At 39.1% G+C, this 19,957-nt stretch overlaps 1 long non-coding RNA gene across 1 annotated transcript in view; it reads right to left on the bottom strand.

Annotated features, from left to right (window-relative positions):
• Window positions 1–5,271: 5,271 nt before the first annotated feature.
• Window positions 5,272–19,957, bottom strand: part of LOC120395202 — a 58,467-nt gene continuing 43,781 nt past the window's right edge. The window contains exons 2-4 of the long non-coding RNA XR_005592517.1: window positions 11,678–11,723; window positions 9,497–9,609; window positions 5,272–6,164 (exon numbers count right to left, since the gene is read on the bottom strand). This is a non-coding gene — a long non-coding RNA (uncharacterized LOC120395202). The remainder of the gene's footprint in view (window positions 6,165–9,496; window positions 9,610–11,677; window positions 11,724–19,957) is intronic.

The raw sequence follows: 19,957 nt of genomic DNA, 5'->3' as shown, positions 1-19,957 counted from the left end.
AGTAAGGGCTTCCCAAGGTGCTATTTCAGGAAGCAAGGGTTTGCCTTGAAAAATCCAGGCTAGTAAATGTGGGGTAGATCAAACCAAGGAGACGTAGAATGACGAAAACTGAGAAGGAAGACTATGAGGAGCAGAGGTCAGGGAATGAAGATGAGTGACTGTGACTGAAACCACCCTTCATTCACACCCCATAAACTATTGTAATAATTTCAGTGCAAAATATGCCCTGTGAGGTTTCATTTAAAAACTATCAATACACTGATCATTAATAGCCTTATGTAATATATGTACAAAATGCATTTAAGAGATAATAAACTGAAATTATGACTGAATTATGATTTTTTATCAGACAAGTCTGGGGAGGTGATAAAACAGGTTTCTCAAAGACAAAGGGCAAGCTGATGCTTCTAGCCAGGTATCATGAGAGTTGATAGACAATCACCGATCAAGTGGCCATTCTCAGGCAATGAAGGGGCCAGGAACGGATTGATCTACATTTTAGCAAACAACAGCATGGAACCTCCTTTACCATGAGACTCCATGGCTCTGTCCTCACAGCTGGAATGAACTTTATCTAGGGGTAATCCACAGGAACATGCATTTCAAAGGGTGACTGGACTCTAAAAGTGAGGGGTAAAAAATCCCAGTCTTTCTCTCTCTATCTCTCTTACACCTAAGACAACAAAGGGACCAGCTCTTTGACTTTGGGGGAGTTCCTGACCTAAGAATTAGGTCAGCCATGTTGCTGGCATCCTGAGGTAAGGATTTTATCTTGAACCAATTCTAGCCTATTGATTTTAGCTACTAGTAAGCATTTTATCTTTATATCTCTTGTAACCATTTCTGACTTTAATACCTTATACTTTCACTCATTTAAAATTTTTCTCTTTGTAGTTAAATAAACTTGTTTTTATTTTAATATAAACTAAACCGGTGTCATGTTTACACTGAACTGTTTGGGTAACTCCAATTAAAGTATCAAACAGTTGGATATGGATCCTTTATATGGGGCAATGGACCTCTCATATCTGAATTGCCCAGAACAGGGCTGGACAGTGCATAATACACATTTTTGAGGAAATTTGGAACTGTGGGTTTGTTGGGGTCACCCTGCAAATAGTAACCAATGATGGTAGAAGCCAGTGTGTGACTAGAGTGTTGCTGACAGGCTCTGAGGTCAGAGCTGCTAGGCCAGGGCTGTAGCTATACACAGACTCTCAGGGTGCAACCAGCATGATGTTAGGCTGTTTGAGAGTGGCCCAGGTTGGAAGCTACAACAGCAAAGCACTGTGTGGCACCCAGAGTTACAGGACAAGTGGTGACACAAGATCTCATTGGTCTGGATTGCACCCGAGAGTGTGACATGACTAGAAAAGGGAAGTAAGGAATAAAGGCTAAGGGAGAAAGAATAAGGGTCAGCTCCTCAGATGTTGTAAATCAGCATAGCTCCATTTGCTTTAAATGTGGGTGGGGGGAAAGTATTAAAAGAGAGAGTGGGGACTAGGCATAGAATAAGGTGGAATAATGCAAACAAGGAGTGAAAGAATTTCTAGTGTTTAGTGATAGGGAAGAACATAAAGGTAAAAACAAAAATTAATGATGCTAGATCTCCAGGACTACTGTATCATTCATTCAAAACTAAAATAGATTTCTTTACATTTTGCCTCGTTTCATTGTCATTAGGACACAGTAAAATCCAGGTGTTTTTTTCCAAAAAATATCATAATTATGATTTATTTTACATTGCTTTTATGCTTAGGGACAATCCATAAAGATATAGTCCCTGTCCCGAAGAACCAGTTGTATTGTTCTGTAATTTCCATGGCTGTAGATATAATGAAACATACTTTTATATTTCACCTATTTACGTGGGGCCAAAATGTGGCTTTTAGATGTTGGCCTGAGTTAAGAGCAATGTGGAGCTGCACTAGTCCAGAGGTGGCTCTGGAGGGGGTTGTACTCCAGGGAGGCTCAATCTCTCCATGAATGAAAAAGGGGGACTGCACTACACCATCTCTTAGGAAGATGGTCCCTGTTCTTCCTATATGTTCAACCATCTTCACAGGCTAGGGCCATGGATATGCCTCAGCTTTAGATCACAGCACACCCTCATGGGTGCATGGAGGAAGCAGACCTGCACTATACCAAATGCAAGGACTGCAATGATAGTGGCCTTGTTCCTTATTTGTGCACACAGAAGCCACTGACTGGCCTGTAGTGTTTTCCGTAAGCATGATCAAAGCACACCCCAGTTCTTTCATCTGTTGATCCATTCACAGGCTTTAAATGTAATGAATGTTTAGCCAGTCATAGTTATGGCATGAGGGACTGGCGTCCTGAGCCTTTGTCAAAATAGGTAAATGTTTCAAAATATCTTCATTTGGAGTGTACCCTAAGGGTATGTTTACACTTACCTTCCGGGTCGACGTGGTGAGTTCCACTTCTCGGAGTTCGAACTATCGCGTCTCATCTAGACGCGATAGTTCGAACTCCGGAAGCGCTGCGGTCGACTCCGGTACTCCACCACTGCAAACGGCGGTGGCGGAGTCGACGGGGGAGCCGCGGAGTTCGACCCCACCACGTCTGGATGGGTGAGTCGGTCGAACTAGGGTACTTCGAATTCAGCTACACTATTCACATAGCTGAATTTGCGTACCCTAGTTCGACCCCGCTTCTTAGTGTAGACCAGGCCTAAGACTGTTCAGTGGTTAAAAGCTTTCCTAAATATTTATCATCCCAACAAAATGTTCTTCTTTATAGTATAGTACAATTATACATCTCATTTTTAATTCAGAAGGAAACTTGGTTAGCTCACAGTGTCCTACCTCCTTCCCATTCAGCCCCTTTCCCCTCCCCCCACAAGTATCTGGACTCAGTTACCATATTGCCCAATAGCCTTTTCATACGCTGACCCTGTAACAATCTCCCTTCTGCCCCAGACTGTTTTTTCCCAGTCAGCTAGCCAAGCTACCAAGTATAATACCCTTGAGATGGTTGTTCCATGGCTCATCACTTAGACCAACTCAGCTTCAGTGGCTTGCAATCACTGGCCTTCTAATACCCACAGAGAAAAGTGTTCAAACTGCCTGACCTCCATGACACTCCAACACACTATCTCAGAGATCCTATACATAAGTAACATTTTGGGATACAGACCCAAAATATTCATTATTGAGCACCCTCACATTTATCACACCTGCACTAAGTATGAGGCAAAGCTAGGAACTGAAACCACATCTTGTTGGTCCTACCGTATCCATAATACCATCCTTCCCCATAAAGATGGAAAGCTTGCATTATCATAATAAGGCAGTCTTTAGTAAAGACTTTACTGGTGCACACAGTAGATGACTTCAATTTCTAGTGCTATCATTTGAGTAATTTTAAATAATATAGTTAGTGTTCATGAAAATATAATCCTTTATAACTTTTCAATCTGTAGGATTTGCTTTATTCATGAAATGAGTGTAGAGCGTAGAGCAAATCCTCTTCCTCCAAGATTTGAACTTGAATGGGGATTTCAGTACTTACACATGGTTGTTTAGTTTCTTTGTAGTATTATGTTTACTTTGATCCAATGAGGGGGCTGGCTTGCCAAAAGGTGTGTTATGCTTCATCAAACTAAAATGGTACATATGCAGTGTTACCATAGAAATGGAAAGGCACCACAGTGAGAGTCATATAATCATGTGTGTAGCTAAAATGGAGTCTCACATAACTATGCATGAGAAAGTTGCATGCTGGGATTGATTTTAAAATTGCTATCAGTGATGTCTGGCAGCATTTACAGTGACTGGGTCCAAAGCAGAGTACAAAGAGGAAACAAACAAACAAACAAAAAACCTTCACAAAGAATCAAGACAGAATGTGAGTGAGGGTCAGAGAGACAAAAAAAAGTGTATGTAAATGCGAAAAACTAGAGTGGATGAAGAAGAGACAACAAATTAGGAGAATGAGGAACTAAGAAGATTTAGTAGATCATGACAAAAGAATAAAAGCAAGATCTAAGAGGAGATTGGGAGAAGAGGAACTCAAGGACAAAAATGATAGAGGAGAAAACAGAATAGATGGGAAAGCAGAGGAAATTCAAGGTAATACAGAAAACTGAACAAAGAGTTGAGAAGAATAAAAAACCCATAGGAAGGAGAAAATAAGGGTTTGAGAAAAGTGGAAAAACTAAGGACAAAGTGCTAAGAGTTAAAAAAAGAGCTATACTAGAGACTGAACTACTATAGAGCTTCCACACCTCATTCTTCAAAGGGATAAAGAATAGATACATTTACATTTTTGAATATTAATGAAAAATTGCAATACTCTTTCAATCATAGTATTATTTTTCCTTGTTGATTTAAAAAAATGTGATGGACTGAGTTTGTGAGAATTATCACAACTTTGGAAAGTTGGTGTAAAGGCATACACTTATGCCACAGTAGCCTGTGGCCTTTAATCCTAGTACATGTGCATGTAGACGTTGGGTCAAAGTTTTCAAAAATAGAAGTCTAAAGTTAGACTCCTAAATCAATACTAATAATTGGTCTGTCTTTCAACAGTGCTGAGGACCCTGATGTGACATTGGTCCATCTGACATCAGTGGGAGCTGCTTGTTGAATGGCTTTAAAATAAAGAAAAACATCATGCCATTTATATGGGGGGGGGGAGTCTAGTCTTAAATCTCTGATGCAGAAGGGCAGAAGGATTAGGATTAAAGGCCATAGGCCACTCTTAGGAAACAAAAAACACCTAGCATGCATATTTTATAACTCTTGACTTTAACATCTTAGGCACTTATATCTGGAGGGCTCCCAGATATCTACATCCTTGGAAAATTAGGTGATATTGAGTGATGAAGGGTTATAGGAAACTGAGAGATTCTTTAACTGTTCGTTTCCAAATTTTCTATAATTTGTGGGGGGGGGGGGTTGTTTTTGAAATGTTGGATATTTTGTAAAGACAGTGGGATAGTTTTTTGAATGATAGCTAGACTCCACTGAAACACACTTTGTTTTTTTATGATTTTTTTGTAAGAGATTATGTATTAAAATTAAAACAATTGGATCAGGAATCTTATATTTTCTTTCATTCTTGATCCTCTGACTCCCTTAGCACATATCTGAATATCTCAGAGCCGATTCACCTATCTCCAGGATGAAATATGTGTGATGAAGAAATAGTTATATACCATATTATATCTTTAAAGGAACAAACCCAAATATGTATCCTATACAAAGTAAGTTCAATAATACAGTAACAAGTGGGAAACTAGCAAACAGATATTTCTCTCAGGTGATTTTTATTTCTCAAGTTTATCTGCTCAGGAAAGAAGATTAAATATTTAAAAGACTAACATTCGTAACCTCCTCTGCTCAAATCTATACAATGAGGGCTTGATTCTCCACTGCTTTGCACTAATTTTACACTAGTGAATCTTCACTGAAAGCTATAGACTTACCCCAGTTTTACACTGGCATAACACAATGGGCCATTGGGTCCTGATTATATAATATGCTGTAAAATATGGGACTAAAACAATACATTGAAGGCCTGACAAATGATAAATGAAAAAGGGAACCAATTTGCTAACTTCTCCTGTGTTACACCCAGGGACAAACCTCTGAAGGCATTTCCACTGCAGTTAAAGTTTCATTAAGGCACAGCATCCTTCCTAGTGTTCTTCCAGTGCCGTTTTGATGGATGTGCACTCAACAGTATGTTCCAGGCTCTGAAGGGGGTTACAGTTCCTACCAGGCAGTTGTTAGGTGTTTGTGACTTGAGAAGTTAAACAATAGAGAACATGGAAATGCAGAATAAAAACACAGGCTTCAGAAGTGCATACATATTATGAAAGAAAAATAACACCTGGGGAGGACCCTAAGTCCATACCATTAAGGCTGCTGCACAGAGTAATTAATTTTCTGCTCCCATTATTTTAAGATAAAAAAAAAAAAGTTCCAAGTCTGACTTTTTCAAACCTTCAGATTTTCAGGAAATTGAATTCATTTGCAATATAGTCTTAATACTCAAAAGTATGAATTGATTTTGTCCTGTTTATTTATCTTCTTATACTCTTGTAATGAAAATAAAAGTGTATATAAGAAAATGAAGATGAAGCTTCAGGTGTCCATGCTAACTCATCTTCAAGATGGTGTGTGTTATGAAAACAAAACCTGTCAGAAAAAAAATTAAGCATATAAAATATAGATATTTGTCGGTAATGTTAATTACTTTTGCTTTAACATTAATTACTTTAGCCCTCCTCACATTTCCAAAGAGAATGTAGTGATAATGGTCATTTTTAAAGGTTTAACCCTCTTTTTGCATAACTAAATGTGCAAAGGCAATGTTCTTTTTCTTTCATGCCTATTATTTTTGAATGTTTATAATTGAAGACATATGTTTGTCCAGACAACATTTTAAAGGATGTGGCTACATTAATAAATGTTGAATAAAGAGTCCTCTAAAAAACTATGCAGCAGTAATGTGGAGATCATTGCAATTCCCAGTGAATAAAATTCATTACAATGCACAAGTTAATTTGTAACCGTCATAATCAACAACATTCCTATGAAATCACAAATGAACTTGGTGGAATTAACAACTTCAGAACATCATGTAATTATGTTCACAGCCTTGTTAGTCAAATAAAAATGTCAGTGAAAATAAATGATGTTAATATTTACACTATGTAGCAAATAAAAAAAAAATAGTGATCTTAAATTTAGCCATGAAGAGGTGATCAGAAACCAATGTGTTGGCAGTTTTTATTTGTAACTTAAGCTCCTGATATAAAGAATACTGTGTATATCCTATTGCATCTATTGTCTCACCTTTAAAATTACAATAGAATTAAAGAAAGAAAAAGTCTGTTAGAGGGCCACATTGGTAGTATTTTTTTAAAAATAGCTGCTATAACATATGGCTTTACTGAGTTGTATTTATTCAACAAATATGTTTTATTTAATTAGTATTTATGTTAGTGTTTACAGTCACAACATTCAGATCTAAATTTTGAACATGCTAAAATTTTGGAGAGTTAATTCAAGAGATTTTTTGGACCAGATTCACATCTAAAACAAACTATAGCTGCTCAACTGAACTCAGTGGAGCTAAAATTAATTATACCAGCTGAGGATCTAGCTCTTTGTTTATATATTCTTTCCATATACACAAGGAGTAGCTATATATTCACTAGACATGATAAATGGGATTGGATGATCTTGATTCTAATCCACTGAAGTCAAGTGTTACACTGGTTTAAATCTGATGTGAGACCAATATGACTGCACAGGTGTAATTTAAGGCAGAATTTAACACCATATTTTTTTAATTATATACCCATTTCTGAAGTTCTTTGCTTACAAAATCAGATGCATTATTAGTTTCCTTTCAAGTTACACAATATTCACTTCAGTTGTTTAGTTTTACCTGAGAATCCTTTCTACAGACATGTAAATCCTACAAAAAATGCGTAGGGTCCTAAGACCCCAATTCAATAAAGCACTTAAGCATATGCTCAAGTGTTTTCCTGAATAAGGATGTTTTCCTGAACCAGGATCTAAAAGACCCAAACTGACACAAAGAGGATGAATGGAGGATACTCCTCCCCAATGCTCCTTTATGTTGCTGTCATGAATGCAGAGGAGGGAAGTCAAGAAATGTGTATGGATTGATCATGTTTTGCCTGACTGTGAGAAAATTTAGCGTGACTTTATGAAAACAAGACATGGCTAAGGCAAATATTTTCTAGCATATGCTTCTATCTAGGAAGAGGGAAAAAGAAATGTTTAAAGGCAGAAGACCCAAGTAGCTGATGGCAGCAATAAAGTTCATGAGAATACAATCATTAATGGTGATCTCTGCCATATAGATAATAGTGTGTATGTCAGATTAAGTAGTTCCCAACCAATCTGAACCGTTTGCATTCAGGTGTGATGGACTCTTCCATAGACCACAGTTCAACAAAGCATTTAAACAAGTACTTAAGACTATCCATATCCAGTAGTGCACTTAAGTCAAAGGGACTTAAGCACATCCTTAAGGTTAAGCGTGCACTTAAGTTTATTTGCTGACTAGGGATGCTCTACTGCAGAAGTTCTCAGACTGTGGGTAGAGATCCCAAAGTGGTTGCAACCCCATTTTAATGGGGTCACCGAGGCTGACATTAGATTTGGTTGGGCCTGGGTCTGAAGCCAAAGCCCGAGACTCACCACCCCAGGCTGAAGCCAAAGCCCGAGGGCTTCAGCCTTAGGTGGTGGGGATCAGGTTACAGGCTCCCCGAGCCAGGTCGGCAGAGCTTGGGCTGCCACCACCACCACCACCTGGGGTGACAGGGCTCAGGCTTTGGTCCCCCGTCCTGGGGTCATGCAGTAATTTTTGTTGTCAGAAAGTGGCCGCAGTGCAATGAAGTTTGAGAACCATTGAGGCTATAATGGGAAATGTGCCTTTTTATGGATAGGTTAATCTTCCTGGTTTGATTTGATAATTTTAACTGAATATATATGTAATATATTTATAGCCACTGATAACCATTTCAACAAATTCAACATCTGACAAAAATGAAGAGTCATTATAGTATTAGTTACAGTAGTGTAAAGCTGGTACCAGTGCTTATAGTGAAGGTTGCCTAACTACTGGAGAAGTGAATTTTGCTGTCAATATGAAAATCCACCCAAATGTGGCTCAATGATAAATCTTGAAAACTACCTTTTGCACATGCTCAGTAGAAGCTTGTTAGAGGCTGGTAGTAAAATTCTCTGAACATTCCACGGCACATACTCCTGCTTCATTCTCTCACAGCTCATTGAGCATGCTCCAGCCTGCATCTGAGAAGTGCTTTTCCTGCAATTGCTCCTTCTGGCTACTAGGACCCATTCTGGTACAGAGAACCAGAACTGAGAGTAGAGAGAGATCATCTCACTTGTAATCTCAGTGTCCCAAGAAACATTGAGGAGGAGAAAACAACCTGACTTGAATACAGAAGGATGAAAAGCAGAGGGAGAATAGTTCAGGCTGCAGGGGAGAATACAGAAAGCTCAATATCTATTCAGAACACTCCCCTCCAGAATTAGAAATAGAACACAAGATTCTTGAGCATCAACATTCCTCTGCTATCTAGCAAAATAGCTATGAAACCTCTTGGCAAAATATGTACCTCATTCCCCTATAGCATCTGGGAGGATAGCTATCCACAGAGGATAACGATAACAGCTTACCAGTTCTACCAGTTTCTCCAATAGGGGAAGTGGTAGAGATCTGTGCTGTGGGCCCAAAGGTAGTGTCAGAATGAGTCCACATAATGGAATTGCTGGGTTTATTATTTTTACTTTGCTTTTATAAAAATCTAGGAAATTACATTAAAATATGTTAAAAGCAAAGTCTGCAAAGTCAAGCATTCAAATTACCAAATGCCTGTGCAATCTTAATGCAGCCCTCTTGTACATATGCATTATGGTACAGTCTAATTGCATGATAACATACCACTTTTTCAATAGGACCTTACCTCATTCAGTGCATCAAATGGATGGTGCTCTGGGGATGAATCAGGCCATTGATTAAGACTCCTGCCTCGTTTGTTGCAAAATTTGGAAGATTTGTAGTGAATGAGGCAGGGAACTACAGGAAGAGAAAGGATAGTCTCATGGTTAAGGCAGTTTAATGCCATCCTGGATAGATTGAGTCTATCCCTGTCTCTGCCACAAAGTTTCTATGTGATGTAGGAGAGTCACTTAAACCAAACGTTTTACAAGTTGTCACTGTGTGTCTTTTATTTTGTAAGGACTCAACATGAGACACCTCAGGCCTAATTTGGGTTAGTATAGTTAAAGTATATATTAGTGTTAGAAGAATGTGTTTAGACTTTATGGAATGCTTGTAGGATGCTCCATGGACTAATCCTACTTATAATATCTGTAGGGCCCTACCAAATTTACGGTCCATTTTGGTCAATTTCACGGTCATAGAACTTTAAAAATCGTAAATTTCATGATTTCATCTATTTAAATCTGAAATGTCATGGTGCTGTAATTGTAAGGGTCCTGACCCAAAAAGGAGTTGGGGGGGGTCACAAGGTTATTGTAGGCATGGTGCGGTACTGCTACCCTTACTTCTGCGGTGCTGGAAGTGGCGCTGCCTTCAGAGCTGGGCAGCTGTAGAGTGGCAGCTGCTGGCTAGGAGCCCAGCTCTGAAGGCAGAGCCACTGCTAGTAGCAGTGCAGAAGTAAGGGTGGCCTGGTATGGTATCGCCACCTTTCTGTGCTGCTGCCTGCAGACTGGAACCCTCAGTCAGAAGTCGCCACTCTCCGGCCACCCAGCTGTGAAAGCAGCAATGCTGAAATAATGGTGGCATGATATGTTTTTTCCCCCTTACTTCTGTGCTGCTGTTGGCGGAGTGTTGCCTTCAGAGCTGGGCACTTGGCCAACAGCCGCTGCTCTCCGGTGCCCAGCTCTGAAGCCAGCACAGAGGTAAGGGTAACAATACCACAACCCCCCCCAAAATAACCCTGTGACCCCCTCCCTTTTTGGGTCAGGATCCCCAGTTTGAGAAACACTGGTTTGAAATCTGTAAAGCACATAAATGATCAGATTTCATGGAGCGGGTGGGTGTGATAGCAGATTTCATGTTCCATGATGCATTTTTCTTGACTGTAAATTTGGTAGGGTCCTAAATATCTGTACCCCCCCTAGTATAAAGTTATATTGGGTGTTTGAATTGTAAACCTCTACCTGTGTAACTCACACAAGATGGCCCACTGATGGGAAATGAGGCATTTCATAGCATCAAAGGACAGAGACCTTGTTGATGGCATTGCTTACTCCCTCCAGGAAGGGGAGACCTGCACATGAATTCATCCCATCAGCTTGGATTCTGGGATGAAGGGGATAAAAAATTCCTGACAAGGAGAAACTGGGATCTTTATGCTATCTGGACTCTGAGGTGCAAAGATTCCTAAACATAAGCAGGACATCCCCAGATGCTTGGTATGGGTCAGCCCTAAAGGATATATGGAGCTGCTTTTTTAATCAAAGGCTATAACTTATTTGTGAGTGAGTATGTTTCCTATTTTAACTAAGAAAAGAGATGAGCTATTTACAAGGTTAACAAATCTTTAGTTAGTTTATTACAAGACTGGCTACAGACATTGTCAAATCACTTGGGATAAATTACCGGTCCTTTGGGATTAGGAATAACCTGTATATTATTGTGATTTTTGATGTAAAGTGATCATCTATCACATAGTCCAGTGGTTCTCAAAGCCGGTCTGCCACTAGTTCAGGGAAAGCCCCTGGTGGGCCGGGCCGGTTTGTTTACTGGCCGTGTCCACAGGTTTGGTCGATCGCAGCTCTCCAGGCCAATGGAGGCTGCGGGAAGCGGAATGGGCTGAGGGATATGCTGGCCACTCTTAAAAACACAGGCCCTCTGAGTTTCAAATAGTCAATACTTTTTACAATTTCTACCTTAATCTCTGTGCCATAGTGCCCCATCTGTAAAAGGTGTGTGATGTAAAGATAGATTCATTAATGTTCGTGAAGCACTCAGTTACTGTAGTGATGAAAGTCATAAAAAAGCCCATGAGGAAATACATAATTCTGTACTGAGTACAAGATTTGGGTGGTGTGCAATAAATAAAGAGCTAGGCCCATACCTTGAATAATAAGGTTAAGAAGAAATATTAAATAGTTACCCATTCCCTGGACATCGTCCACCCTGCACTGAAAGAGGCAGATGTCCTGTGGAAAAAATAATATGTGATTGTGTAATTCGACTGTATCATAATGGGAGCAGGAGGGGAATTAAGGGTGCGTGGTCACTTAAACTTTTGAATGCTTGACTTTGCAATACTAACCTTCTTTAGCATGGTTTTTGTTTGCAATTTAATGAGTTTTTAATTAGTTATAAATAATATCACTGGATTTCTTTATAAACATTAATGCAAGCCATATGAAGTATTTAAGTAGTACTAGACCCAGTTTACATATGGAGAAAGAGGGGCTCCCAGAAGTTAAGTGACTTGTTTATGGTCATAATCAGTGTCTGTAGCAAAGTTGGAGACAGAATCCAGATCTCCTGAGTCCTGCTCCAAAGCCCAATGACTTCAAACAGCCTTTGGACCAGGTTCCTGAATTCTATTACTTAACTATGAGTCCATTCTGCCATTCAGAACTTAAATTGTCTGCTATTTGTTTTTCACTGCTACAAGAAAAAAATGGGATTTTTTTAATATAACAAGATGGAATTAATTACCTTAGAATAATGGCCTGTTGATATCATACTAAATTACAATAAAAATTATATAGAAGTACCAATGGGATCTACATTTGTATTGGAGGAGCTTACTGGAATTAATTTAATCACACTAGCTACCAATGGAATTATTAATAGGGCACTAATTTAAAAGATAAATAGTCACTCAAATCCAAATCCATCTTATACCCATGTCACTGTAAAAAAGTTAAAATCTCTTGTACTGCATCAACATTTATTTTAGACACACAGTCACTGGTAGATATTTACAGTGAAGACATATTTTCTTAACATTTTCCTGATAACTCAAACTTTAACACTTTTGTTTCCCAGTGAGAAAACTTGGCTTTTAAATGACTGGTGAACAAACAAAGAAACGCTATGTATTTTACTAGCCACTGTAGTAACATGCATGAAAATGGCAGTTGACAGAATGAGTGAGAGAAAAATTCCCCACTGATTCAAAAGGACCAGCACAAGGCCCTCTGCTCTACACAAGCACAGCAGTTGAGTTCCACTTTGGAGGAGGGGAACTGACCAAGGTGCATGGAGGAATGTTTCTGCATTGCCTGTATGACAAAGGGATGGGCACTGAATAGGCTACTGTGGAGGATAATGCTGGGGACAGGCAAAGGGAGGATCTAATGGTGGTCCAAATGGAAGACAGTGGAATGGCTTTTCTAGCCCTCAAGCATTTCATCTGCATAAGCCCAGTTATCCAAGCTGTGTGTGTCCCAGGGCATATTTAACCCTTAATGAATATTCACATACAAAAATGATCGTTACTGTGTCATGAAAAATGAGTAGCAAGAACAAAAATATATATTCTTTTTCCATGCGAATTTACAAAATCTGATTTTTCACAGGCGATGTTTTGGCCTTGCTGTACTACTTCATTACCTGCAATATTAACTCTATGTCTACAGCCAGAGGTTTTTAGTTGTGTGCTTGGAAATCTATTTTGCCATCCCCCTAATCCCTCCCGTCATGGAAATATAAATTTATCCATAGCTCTAAAATTCCCCAGGCAAGGAGATTTGGCTACCTTCTCATTTGCCTGTAGACAAATGGATGCCCCGTTTCTCATTTTATTGTGAAGGTTTACAGTTCATCTGTTATTTTCCCTGAGAGGAGGCTGCTTAATGGCACTGAAATTAAAATTATGCATATCTATTTATTTTAATGATTAGTTACCACTGGAAATGGTTGTGAGCTGAATGGGAATTGGCTCCCACCTCCCCCACACCAACATAACAGTTTCTATTTGTAACAGAGAGCTGTGACATTTGTTCATGCCTGTCCTACTGTTTATTTCCTAGCCCTTTTCCTTCTAATGTAATATAATAGAATTAAATAGAGTAAAAGCCTGCTTGGAGGACCACAGTTGCAGTATTCTGAATAAATAATCGGTGTGATATGAAATATTTTACAGCTCAGCAAGAGACAAAGAGTAATAACACTGATTAGATAGCTATGAACTTTTGAAATAATTGTTCAAATCTCTATCGCTATTATGGTGTAACTTGGCGTTATTTAGCAAACTGATGTTGTTGAGTTTTCTAAGAGCTTTTTTTTTTTAATCTGGTCAGTAAGGTTTATCTAATTTATGTCAGCAGATTTTTCTGCCTTCTTAACTAGGGACTAAAGTTTGAATTAAAGCCCTGACTTATGTATGCTGAACATACCACACTGCAAGTTGAGTCTACTACAAGCCCTAAATCATGCTATAAATGGGATCAATGTCACTGGTTATAAAGAAAAGTTGCCTTCTGAAACAATAAGGGAAAAAAACCACTCAGAGAATTCGTTTTTTTCTGATCTCAGAAGCCATCATTGGAGGCTTGGATAAGGACTGGCAGCTCAGTCTAAAGGACAGTCCTTGGCAATTTCCAGTTCTACAAACACACTTGTTCTATACTGTGAAGAGCTTTGATTGGAAATCTTCTCAACAGCGCAGATTATTTTTAAAGAAATAAGAAAAGATGCACAATAAAGTCATAAATATCTCACCAAAAATATCTAGAACATTATGACAAATTCAATTAGTTTAAAGGTTCCAAAATTCGTAGAAAGAGAGGAATACAAAAAAAAGAGGATTAATTCTTCAGTGTATGCAGTCCTCCAGGTTGATGAGATGAGCCTATTGAAACCAGGGGTCAGATCCTCAGCTGCTGTTAATCAGATTAGCTCCATTAACTTTACTGGAGATATCCTGCCTTCACACCAGCAGAGGATCTGGCCCACATTTCATTGTGTTGTCTCTTTCTTGTTTCATGCTTTAGTTTTTTGTTTTTATACCTTTAAAAAATTTAGCCCTATATTTTTCATCAATGTATTTTTATAATGGCTTGGGGGTCTATCTCCTTTCATATCATTTGTTAGTGTGGCTTTAGAAGATGTGTTTTTAAAAAGGTACTAGACAGCAACAGAGGAATTGAAGGGAAATGATTTTGCATCACACAAGAGTGAATGCAATTGGAAGATGGTTTACTTGCCTCTGAAATGTTTGTGAGAAGACAGAGGTTAGAAAATTCATATTCCAAGCTGCATGGTTCTAAATGAAGCTTGGTTTCAGCTATTGAGCAGAACTAGAATTTGATCTAGAGACAAGACTCCTTCAAAAACTGCAACAAATAATTCAATAATTGTAGTTTTAGTATTAATTCCCTTGGGACCAAAGGCTGGGGTTTTCTGCTCATAGGCATCAGTGTAAAACCAACATTCATATTTAATGGTAGGGCAAATGTATTAATGGAGTTACTCTGGATTTACGATGGTGTAAGTGATTACAGAATGTGGCTCAGAATCAGGAAGCCTCAGCCCCAAGCACTAAGAGTAAAGCAGGAAGTAGAACACAAATGAACAATTATATGCATTACATCTTCTAGGGTTGTAACATGTTTTTCATGTCAACTTTAATACTAATTGACAGGATATTCCAACTGCTTCTTTCAGTGATATCACGGTTAACATATAAACATAAACTGCACATTACAGAGGTACTGTGCTGATAATGGACCAAGTCCCACTGAAACCAATGTGGCTTTATGCATTCTCATTAGAATAGCTTCCTAATGGGCCTGAACATACTCATACTGAAGTAAATAGCAAAATGGCTGGCTCAGGGACCAAGAGGAGGCAAGTCAGAGGCTATATAAGGGCAGCTAAAAGCCAGTTTGACTCCTGGCACAGGCTGGGACATCCCTAAATTGACCATACCAAACCCGAAGTGGGCTGGGGGAGGAGGGGAGGGAGATGCTGTCCAGACTTGCCAGAGGAAGATAACAGTGGGGCAGGGGGGAGTCAGAAGTTGCTGCAAAAACGTGGAGAGGTCAGAATGGGTGACACTGACTTATCCCCTGGGAACATAGGTGTGGAAGGGCTAAAAGGGGCAGGTTGGGGCATTAGACGCCCTTTCGCCACAGGGCAGGCAAGGCGGCACCCACCCTCCCTCCCCTCAAGGTGGTGAGTATCAGATTAGTTAGGACTGCTGTGGGCATTGCAATAGTCGTTGCTTTTTAGCAGGGCTGGGAAGGAATTTTTCCCTCACCATCAGATTAGCTTAGGTGGAGTGGGGATTTTTCACCTTCCCCACAGCAGGTTGCAGAAGGGGGACTTATTATGGTGAGGAGGAAAGAGGGTAAGCTATATGTTGCAACTTATTTTGTAAGTATGCGATGGATGTCCAGTACAGGTACTCCATAGGGAAGAGATCCAGTGACCAAATAAATGGCCTGGTAAAAGGCTTTAAAAGGAGGTGTTGGTTAAAAGAACAGAACAGGGGATGGGGTGGGGGTTCAGGGCTCCTATGACTGGTACAGCAGGGAGACAACTCCCCTTTCTTATGGTCCACCTTAACCCTCCTGCAAGGCATTGTAAGGTCCCTGTCATCAGTAGGCTGGGGGACCTGGATGGAAAATGAAGGGAGGCTGGTGGAAGCCCAAGGCAGTTATTGATCATGGAGTTGCCTGCACTGTACGTTTTCATCTTCCAGACATCTAATAATTAAGTTGAGGCCTGATTAAATCCATATGAAGTGTCTTCTGTCCTTCTTTTGGTATAGACGGACAATGTGCCTGTTGCAACAGCCCACAACTCTCCCTTCCTGTATTTTTCCTATATTGTTAACTTCCGTTACAACCAAAAAATCTCAGGCTTAGCTTCCTCTGGAGTGTAGCTTTTCCTAGGGGTTCTCCTTGTAGGATCACTTTCTCCAACTCTAGCTGTCCCTTCTCAGAGACATGCAAACTTATATAATTCTAGGTCTGAGCTATTCATCTGAGCTGGCTGTCAGAGGAATTGTAAGGTGCTAGTATGTGACCTCCTGTTAGTGACCAACCTTGCAACATGGATAATGATGAGTAAAATAATTGACATCAACAGTGCACAAACACCCCCTGGGCTGAAAAATGATTTATCAGAACTATTTGGTGAATACTCACCGATAATGAATCCACCTGATGAAAATTTTGATCAGTTCATGAATAATTCACTAACCAAAGTCATAAATTAGTAAACAATAATTATAAGAAAAGGAATACTGTTCATAAGCCCTTTAAACCTGACAGAGTAATAATGGCAACAATTTAAAAGTCTTATGTAAGATTAAATGAAAATCCAAAGCTAAGGGTAACTCTAAGGAATAGTGCTGATATAGTAAATGAACATAACCTCAGAAATTTCATCCATATACTTGTTTACAGAAAAATGGCTGTTTTCTGAAACTAATGAAGAACATGGTCTAAAATTAAAGGATAAAAGTGTTCCATAGACAGGAGATGTGAACATAAAAGGGACAGTAGTCCACGAGCCACAGGAAGCTCCAGTAGGTGGCTGAGACAGCTGATGATTTTCGAGAGAACAAAGAGGATGTGAGGGACTTTTAATAAGTCTTTCTAGAGAGCTGGACACAAGCCATATAGTGCCTGGTCTGCAAATACCAGGTTTAAAATTCAATCCTCTGCTTCACAGGAAGCCAATGTACTTTTGTCAAAATTAGAGCAACAGGAGCATGACTCCTGGAGCCAGTTAACCATCTGACTGCTTGTCCTTTTTCATTTTGCCCCTCCCTCCCTCCTTGCCATAACTGCTGGAGAGTGTAGTTATACACATCCTCAGCAACCCAAAGGTTAACATGTTCAGCAGTATATCTGTACTACATGAATGCGCTTTAGGGTCAGAGATAGAAGATTCATGAATTACAATATTCCATGCAAGGCAGAACATAAGTGTATACCATTTAAGAACTGAAACTGAAGCTTAGAGAAAGCAAGAAGCAATCAAAATACTGGTGATAAAATATTACAATGTAGAAAACAGATGGGTGAGGAAGGTACCGTTTCATCTGAGGCAGATGAGGGAAAAAGAATACTAATGTTTATGAATCATTTTTAAATAGCTTCATAAAATTGACAGTGTTTAGTATGTGCCATTCAGCGCAAATATCACAAAGCACAATTATCCTTTTAAACCTTTCCCTGCAATGTCTGCAGTTGACTTACTCTCTGTTAAGCATGTTTAACCAAAAAAGGGGTAACATGAGAAATTATTCCAAATATTCCAAATGTTCTTTTTAAAATATTTCAAATATTTCATGGAGGGGGAGCATGGACTCAGTGTTCTTAAAGCTGTCAATATTAAGCATTTATCAGGAAAGTATAAATATCAGGAAGTAGACAACAGTGAGAAACAATTTGATCATAAAATTTAACTTGTTTTCCCTGATACCAGTTAAAATCACCTTTGATTTAATTCTGTGAATAGTGTTTGTTCTCAAGAATAGGAAGACACTGACATTGCAGAGACCAACACAGAACTCACCCATAATAGCAAGATCAAGCTTTTCTTTGAATATATCCCAATGCAAAAGCACTATAGCATAGCCCAGCAGATTAAAGGACTTTATTCAAATGACAAGGCCTGGCCATTTCAATGGGATTAATCATGTGAGAAAGGGTTACCAGAGCAGGCCCTATGTTTTCAATTCTGGTCTTGGATACTTGTATTCAACTCCCATCCACTCCAGTGGAGTTGCTAGTTTGTATTTTAGAGCAGGATGTGGCCCAAGCTATTTAGCAAATCAATCTGATGCCAATGCCATGCCATGCACAATATCTAATTCCTATATTGTTTAAAAGAGACGCATGCAAGTAAGTATTCTGACTGCAAAGAACTCACATTTGGGACTGAACCAGGTGGCAGGATACTCCTTTTGCCTCTCCCATTAGAAGGTCTTGAAACTCTGCAGGGTGCTGCAGTCAACTACTGCTGACTCATTGGAGCAGACTACATTGTGAATATTCTGTCACACGAAGGAAAGAGGCAAGACTCCATTGTCTAAAAGTGACAATTTTTAATGCAGAACTTAGCTTTCCTTGAGCTGGCCCTACCCACCAAAAGAACAATTCCTATTTGCCTCCCCATTACATCTCCCTCTCAAACCACTACCACCAACAACATAGCTAAGAGATGTGGGGAGGTGCAGTTTACAATACTATATGACCCCATCATGAATGAATATGAGAGCATGTTTACACTGGAACTAGAGGTGTAACTTCCAGTTTGGGTAAACATACCCTCTCAAGCTCAGATCAAGCTAGCAATCCAAATATAGAATGGTAGCAGTGGCAGTGCAAGAGGCAGAACAGGCTAGCTACTCCAAGTACGTGACTAGCATCTATGGGCAGCTAGCCTATCTTGTCGTTCATGCTGTCTCAGCTGCACTTCTATTTTTAGTATAGTAGCTCCATCAGAGCTATCAAGGAATGGGTATAGGGGCTTGAAATACTAGGGACATACAATAGGGAATCTGGCATAACTCCCTTAAGTTGGAGTCTGGGTCAGACAAGTGTTGAGACACCTTAGAATCAGGCTAAAGATCAGTCAAACAGTGAACACAGCTTTAGGAGCAACCAGGGCTGGTAATTTTTTTTCTTTTTAATAATAATACAAAATCCCAGACTGGGTGACCTTTTTGACTGTTTTCAATGTGTGTGTGAGTAGTTGGTGGAATGGGGTGAGGACTTTGACAGTTTACATGGACATTTTCATTTATTGGAGAGAGAGAGAGCCTAAACAGTGAACTGCAAGTGAACAAGTTCCATGTGTATCATCCCTTAAATGTACATAACAAAGATTTTACAGTATGTGAATGCTGACCACAGGCAGTTTTCACTTGCAAACCAGTTCTGGACTTCTCATACACTCAAATTAATCTCTTGTTTACACTTAAACAAATAGTAAAATAAAATGTCTAGTGTACTGTAGAAACTGATATAAAGGAAACCTTATATTTGTTAAAAGAATTATGCAATCTTCCTTAGAAAAAGGAATAGTATTCTTTTCTCAAGGTTTTGCCTGAGGTGGGTTTAGGTCATGTCATTTTATTCTTTTTAGGGGAATATTCATTTATTTAAAAGACATTTATCATGTCACATTTTGTACCTGAGCCCTAGGATTCCATAACTAGGTGCATCTTTTTAATTAAAAGTAAATCATAAAACAGCATTTCACTCATGTTGTACACAAAGGAAAGGAGCTTTAATACAGAGGAAAGACAATAAACAAGACAGCAAGAAGTGTGATTATGACAGATATTGTCATAGAATATTAATGTAAAAGTGATATAAATACATAATTAAGGATCAGAGATACAGATCTATCAAAACAAGCTAAGTTAATTATTTCATCTGAGAGTTATAAAATATTGAATATGTATCTA

This window comes from Mauremys reevesii, linkage group 1 (assembly GCF_016161935.1).
Source record: "Mauremys reevesii isolate NIE-2019 linkage group 1, ASM1616193v1, whole genome shotgun sequence".
Classification (NCBI taxonomy): domain Eukaryota; kingdom Metazoa; phylum Chordata; order Testudines; family Geoemydidae; genus Mauremys; species Mauremys reevesii.
The sequence above is the reverse complement of the archived record's forward strand: the minus strand, read 5'-3'. Positions and strand labels throughout refer to the sequence as shown.